Source organism: Mastomys coucha, unplaced genomic scaffold (genome assembly GCF_008632895.1).
Source record: "Mastomys coucha isolate ucsf_1 unplaced genomic scaffold, UCSF_Mcou_1 pScaffold6, whole genome shotgun sequence".
Classification (NCBI taxonomy): Eukaryota; Metazoa; Chordata; class Mammalia; order Rodentia; family Muridae; genus Mastomys; species Mastomys coucha.
Genome location: NW_022196912.1, coordinates 89,276,527 through 89,283,881, shown reverse-complemented (window position 1 = coordinate 89,283,881; position 7,355 = coordinate 89,276,527). Strand labels below are relative to the sequence as shown.

General features: G+C 44.6%; 1 long non-coding RNA gene across 1 annotated transcript in view; it reads right to left on the bottom strand.

The window, feature by feature from the left end:
• Positions 1–6,320, bottom strand: part of LOC116080524 — an 11,448-nt gene extending 5,128 nt beyond the window's left edge. The window contains exons 1-2 of the long non-coding RNA XR_004114469.1: positions 6,083–6,320; positions 4,874–4,997 (exon numbers count right to left, since the gene is read on the bottom strand). This is a non-coding gene — a long non-coding RNA (uncharacterized LOC116080524). The remainder of the gene's footprint in view (positions 1–4,873; positions 4,998–6,082) is intronic.
• Between the last annotated feature and the right edge of the window lie 1,035 nt (positions 6,321–7,355).

Below are 7,355 nucleotides of genomic sequence, written 5' to 3'. Positions count from 1 at the left end.
AAAAAAAAAGAAAAGAAAAAGGAAAAGGAAAAAAAGAAAAAAGAGAAGCTTGAATTCACCTAAAATCCAATGAACTAAGCAAGACCAAAATGACTATATGCCTTTAGAGTTAGCATTCTGGGGTCTGGGAATAATACACAAGCTATAAAACTGAACTGAGCTGAGCCAATTTTTTTTTCCTGAATCAAAACAGCTAATGCTGGTTTGAACATAAAAATTATTTTTAATGTTGTAACCTCTGGGTTACACAAAATGTCTGTGCCAGGTTTCATGAATGTCACAACATAAGAGCTCAACAAGTAACACAACAAAAGCCACAGATCAGAGTGACCTGCCTGTCATTAAAACCCTGGGCAGGGCAGTTCATACATAAGTCTTTAAATAAATGCTTAAAATGCAATTACAAATTATTGCTTCCTTACTGTTCTGCCTTTGCCCCCAGGCAACTGGAATCCTGTTAGCGTTCAAGTGATTTCATTTGGTTGGGAGGCCCAGGGACAGTACATTAAAGAAACATCATCAGCAAATTAATTTATAAACACTTTGAAAGGGCAGACAGCAGCAAAAGAACAATCCCCAGCTCAGTAATTTTTCTTTTTTAGGTCAAAGGAGATACCCAAGAAAGAGTAAGGAGCTGATGTGTCTAATACTTTCATCTTAGTAGTCTTTAATTTTCCCAGCATTCTAATGAACACATGGTAAAAAAAAATAAATCAATCAAGCTGAAGCCACCTGGTTAGAGGTGTGCATCCTAGCCATCGACAGAAGGAGCGGAGGCTGATCTGTGGGGAAAGTACACACTACCCACAAGCTGATGCCCATTGTAGATAAAGCATGGTCTTATCCGTTCTCCTTTTGTAACATCACAGCTTGGCATTGGCCTTTGAAAGTATGCCTGTCTGCCTAAACCCTGCTGTGCCAATAGGGAAAGTATCAGACCTGACGGTTTTTATCCTAAGGCTATAAATACTTTGGCTTCAAATGATCTAATCTAGGGCTGGTGATGTGACTCGGTAGCCAAGCATCCAGCTTGCATGCACAGGACTTGGGTTCAGTCCTCGGTGTCATCCAGGAAAACCCAAAACAAACAGCAGCAGTGAGAATTATCTCATCTGACCGTCAGCCATGCTGCACGGTCTTGCTGCATGGCTTGATGCACTCCGGCAGGACCAAACCCAGCTCTGTGATTTGTTCTGTGTCTTCCAGACAGAGCCTGGTTTTTTCATGGGGGGGGCAGGGGTGGGGACAATTTTCAGTTTACTGGTTTGTATGTCATTTAGCTGAGATGATGTTTTAAAATCACTCTCTTTGGCGTCTGTCACACGCGCTCATAATTTCAGTTCAATCACTGTTATGTATCGTTATTGCAATGACCCCTTTTCAAAAAAAAAACAAAACATGAATCTATATATCTGACTCAGAAGCATCCTATTATATGTCAGACATTGACGTCCTCATTGGTGTGAACCACGGGGTTACATAAAACATTCATGAGTATGTTCATGAAAGCAGACGGGAACTTGAAGCAAAGTCCAAGGCTGCACTACCCTGCTTTCCATGGACAGCTAGCTTTACGGATATTTGACAGTGCTCTATCAGCTACCTTCATTCTGTCAATTGCCCCACAACCACCTTTCTGTACAATATGCTCTATGGCAGCAGAACTCGGTGTTGGTGTTTAGCTCTGAATCAATGGAGCAATCTGTTTCTTCAGATTTATCATCTACTCCAAGCACAATATTGATTTTATTGGCAGTTTCAGTTATTCCCAACAAGTCGCAGATTCTGGAAGGCTTTCTTAGGAACTTCCAGAGATACTGATGGCCAGTGATTTCTCAAGGTTGTCTGCTCTGAGATTCCTGATGCCCTGGCGTAGTCCAAAGCACAGATATGGACGATTGAACAGAGCACCAGCAATCCCACAAGCCCATCGTGTTCTATTGATCACTGAGCCAGAGAGAACACCACTAAACACGAGGTGACCAGCCAGACAATAAGGAAGTTACGATGGACCACAGCCAGACTTCCCCAATGAGCTAGCCCTGCCAATGACCGAAGCCAAAACAGCGAGCTCACAGAATATACCTTGTGATTTACAGCTTTCTGGGGGAATGGTGCCCCCATCCTTGCATCCTTCACCTCACAACACAGGATTGACAGAGAAAGAAGATTGGCCAAGCAACTACTTTTCTGAATATGAAATATCCAAAAAATATCTCACTGATAATATCTAGAGAGACACCTTAACTCCTGTGTGTACCCAGGGCCAGTGCTCAGAAAGGAGACTTTTGAGCCCTGACTTGTGGGTAGCAGAGGCCTTTTAGAGAATCCTAAGCAGTATCATTCATATCATCTTTTGTTAATTTACCACCCATCCATCTTTTATTTGGGTGTATCAACACCCACCCCCCACCCCTGACCAAGGCCAGCTTTGCTTCTGTTGTCCAAGGTCAAAGTGAAACTCAAGTCCAAACCCCCATTCACTTCTCTGGGAGCCTTTGCTCTGCTCTTATGGGGGCTTTATCCTTGATCTTATGGTGTCTGATTTGAGTTCCCAACTAGAGGTTCTCTAGCAAGAAGGTGATCTTCACCAGTGAGGTGCTTTCCTTCTATGGATATGGGGCATCCTTGAATAGCATTGTATTCAAGCTCAGGCAATCCCCCAAAGCTGTCTCACCCCAACATGACAAGTAGCATGTATGGACAGAATTGAGCCTTTGAGCTCCTGGTTCCCACTTCTCTTCAAAAATATCCCCAGCTTTTTCATGCCCTGGCCCTTTGGATAAGCACCTGAAGTCTCATAGATTCTCTACTACATGCCTGCAGAGTTCTCAAGCTTGTATCTCTTCCCCATCCATTCAACCATTAGGACTTAGAAGTCTCCCATCTCTCTGCTGTTGGGAAGCCTCTCTCTTAAGAATATAAAAGCAAATCATTGGGTTGTTTTTCTAAATATAAGACTTTTATAGTACTGAACACAACATTAGTACACCCTTACTGCCTTTCACTAATACCATCTCCTCATTATCCCCACTGAGAATTATTAGAAATTGGATGGGTCTGTATTGGTGTCTTTGTATAATTTTGACTGGGAAAAGAAATTAAAGTAATTGTGTTAGAGTAATAGGGGGAAGTAAAGTACTAAAAGTATTTAAATAGATGACTCATTTTTAAAAATTAAATGTAAATAAAAAACTTAACAGGACTGGCTTCTGCAGGCCCCTAGGCCCAACATGAAGGCAGGTTTCTCTTCATTAGCCTCAATTCTGAGTTTAGTCCATTCATGCTTGCCTCTGTTTCTGAAAAAGCTATGGAAACCAAGTCATGAGCAGGGAGCCAGGGAGTAGAAGCCTTGATGGAGATTTCAAGGGCTCCATTGTGTTTCAAGGCATCTTCGAAGCCTTACAGAAGTTTTATGACATGAATCCAAACATGAATGTTAACGTGCTCCTAAGAACTTCACCACAGAGTGAGTGGCTGGAGACGGAAGGCTGCCACCAGATCTCGGTTTCATCCCTAAGCTCTGGTTTGCCCTGAGCTTGTTCTAGGCATCATATCCTAGACACACATACTCTTTATAACCCAGAGTGTGCAAGTGTGGATAGCAACTACATTGATGAGGGTCACTACAGATTCATTTTAGCTGTGCGTCTACCAACGTCACTAGGATCAAGTATTTGCTATCTTCATAGCACCTACTTTTTAAAAAAATTAAGGTCTAAATACTATGACATTCTAAAACAGGCATGTTTACCAAAATCTGCACAGTACAAAGCCTACATGTTGGACTTGCATGATGAAAATCAAGACTAAATTTTGAGAAGCCCTTGACTTTTTCATAGTGACAGTCATCTCAATGGGCTAGCAAGTGTCATTCATAGGCATTAAAGGACATGGGGGTTTTAAACTTCTATGTAAATTGCATAAGATATAGGATATATATACACACATATATATGTACATATATAGAGAGATGTATGTATAAGTTACAAGACTAATGCATATATACAGGAACCGAACCGATCATCATGGCTGTGAGTGAGCAAAACACTTACACACACCCCTGGAAGACTGCAGTAAGTCTCATCTTTTCCCACAAACTTGTTCCTCACAGTAAAATACGGTAATTATCATGGGAGGAGAGAGGAGGGCAGCTGGTACTAAGAGCTAATGAACGGTTTTTGGTGTTGTATACATTGTTATCTTAGCCCAATATCAAATGGGTGATTTCAAAGTCTCGTGACATTCATAAAGCCATATGAAATCACAACAAGTTTTTGAATAGGAATCTGAATGGATTCTCTCCAACTGCCTGTCTCTATGGAGGGTACATCTTTTGGAATGTGTCATTGTCATTCTCTGGGCTAGTCACCTCTGGCGGGGTACTGCCCAGAGATACCTCAGTATGCCAAGTTCCACGGTGCTAGGGAGCTGAACATTTGTTTGTGCAGCAAATTTAGTCTTACAATTGGGAAGAAAGTAGTTAAATTCTCCTTGGTCTCTACCATAAGTCTCCATGTAAATTGGCATTCCAAAAGTCCCCGCAACCTCCTATGGCAACTTGAAGCATTCTCTCTTGGTTTCTTTCACCCCAGACCCACACTGCCAGTGTGCTCAGAAAGCCTCCACTTGACATCTTCCAGGAGCCAGGCTCCCTCACTTGACCCACCCAATTCAAGGGGGTCTAAGAGAGGAAAGTCTGCCAGCCTACAAATGTTCCTTTTTAACAGAAAAACCTTTATTGACTTCTCCCCAGCAACTGCCCATATAAACAGCCCCTTCTATTGATCATGTAAGTTGCTGGGATGCTGCATTAGCATTTATTTCTCTGGATACATATTTAAACAGTGATTTCTCTTCAGAGGGGGATTACCTGGTAATGCTGACTCAGACCGAACAGTGTATGACTAGGACAGCCTCAGAAGATTTGGTGAGAACTCCCCTTGGCACATGGAACATGTCTCACAGCCTCAGGCTCATGAGTGGGGACCTGGGATCTTGAAACAAGGAGACATACTGGCATAAGACACTTGTAAAGAACCAGGGATACAGGGGCATGAATAAGTTATCAGGGCAGGAAAAGGCGGTGGGATGGGGATGGGGAGGGGGCAGCATTGAGACGTTAGAGGTAGGGCCGATCTGGAATAAGGTTTAGAAAGATAAACCTTCAAACTCACAGGATCACTTAAGTTTAAGTAGGAGCAACGTCAACTCCCCCTAAAAGATCTGAAAAGTGCACAATAATTCATCTCGCCAGCAATTGACTCGGATGGTTATTTTGGGGGAAAATTTGATTTAAAAAAAAAAAAAACACAGCCAGCTCTCGTATAATTTTAGGCTGTATCGCCCTCCAAAATAACAAAGCAATTAAGTCAAAACACCATAACGTGGTCTTTCTCTGACATACTGTTTCTGGCAAGGTTTGAAGTAGCTAGCATGCTTCACGTTTGAAGATAGTTCTCGGCAAAGGGTTCCGTTTAACCACACCTAGTCTGCATGGCTGTGTGCTCACGGATCTCATCATCTTCTATATTTAGAGAGACGGGCTTTCCAAGGGAAGACTGGCATCCAATAAGGACGATCCCATCTAGAGAGGTGAGTTACTATGGTTACTGCTCAAGAGGCTGAGGACCCGTGAACCACTCACTGCTCCTGGCCAGCTGGACCCTTTCCAGATGAGGACCTAAAACAGAAGCCCGCTCTCCATACGTGTTGACTGAATTTAGTGGCGCCTACTTCGTGTCGTTTTATCCATAACCTCGGGCTGCCTTTGGGAGCTCGCTGTCTCCAGCTCTCTCCAGCCTCAGGCAGCCAGGCAAAGCAAAATCAAGAAGGGTGGAAAACTTCTGAGCACTAACAGTAGCGAGCAGAGGGGGAGTCTCAATATCCAATCCTGGCATTTAAAAAAAACCAAATCAAGTTATTCAGGACCAGTGGCTGGTCACTTTTCAATGGCTGGGGGCGGGGTGGGATCCGAGGCCAAGTCCCTAGCTGCCAGCGGTAGGGAACGCGTCTTCTCTGGGCCTCGGGTCAGATGCCTGGCTGGAGGGTTCCTGGCAAACCTGGCGAGGGGTCCACTCACCCGAAGACTACGTGTGCAAATGTTTCACAGCTCCTGTCTTTTCGCGAAGGTGTCACTCTTCGGACGGGCTCTGACAGCGACAGCGGCTGCGGCGGCGGCGACTGCAGCTCGGCGGGGCGGCCGGCTCCGGCAGGTCGGTCCCTCCTCTGAAGCGCCTCTCGCTCCGGCTCAGAACGCGAGGCGGGCGCGCGGCTTTTCTAGGCGCGCATTGGACCAAAGGGAGCAGATGTTATCCGGTTGCTAGGAGCGTTGCTAGGAGGCGATGACGCCCCTCCACCGCCCGAAGCAACTTTCCTGAAGGTCTCGGGCGCCAGAGGGGGCTACTGAGAGCCAGTCTGGGAGCTCTACCAGGAAGGAAGGATGAGAACGAGGGGTCCAGCCACGGGTCACTTTGACTTGGTCCAGGAGAGCTAGCGACGCGGGAGCGGGAGCGTCGCGGGCCTGAACGTTGAGAGGAGTCTCGCGTCCCAGGAAACGGTCGCTCACTGGAGGCTGGATGGGTGTCCCCAAGGAAGTTGAATGGGGACAGAGGTGGAACTGCACTTTAAAGGTGTGAGGGATCCTTTGGCTCCAGGACTGTATCACACTGTACTCCTGTTATTACAAGCAGGTTTGAGCAGTTGATGGGCTTGAAAGAGGGAAATATTAATCCATGAAACTCAACCCTGAGTCTAATTCCTTTGGGTACCCTATATGGCTGCTTCCTAAAACGGAGTCAAGAATTTGGAGGTGGTGGCACCGGGTAGATGGGGGGTGGTAGGTATGTTCGCACGAGTGTTCCCATGGTCTAGTGTACTGCCTTCACACCATTAGACTTCATTTAAACGAGAGAAGAAAATAAACCCTTCTATTAATATGGAATTTTCTATAAAAAATAATCACAGAAATTACACAAGGTTGGAAGAAAGATGTAGGGGTTTCCTGGGATAGTGGTCCAGGGAGTGGGAAATGAGTATGATCAAAATACATTGCATACCTGTATTAAATTCTCAAAAGACAAATAAAATGTATCTTTTTAAATGCACCTCGAAAGGGTACTTTCCACAAAGGATACTGGGGAAACTATATAGGTCTTGGTCATTTTTGCTTTATTGTAATTTCCATAAAGGTTGGTACTCTCTCCAACTTCTTGGTAGAGCTTATTTGGATTCGGTTTTTGTTTTTTGGGTTTTTTGGGGGGGTTTTTTTGTTTGTTTGTTTGTTTGTTTTTGAGACAGGGTATCTCTGTGTAGCCTTGGCTGTCCTGGAACTCACTCTGTAGACCAGGCTGGCC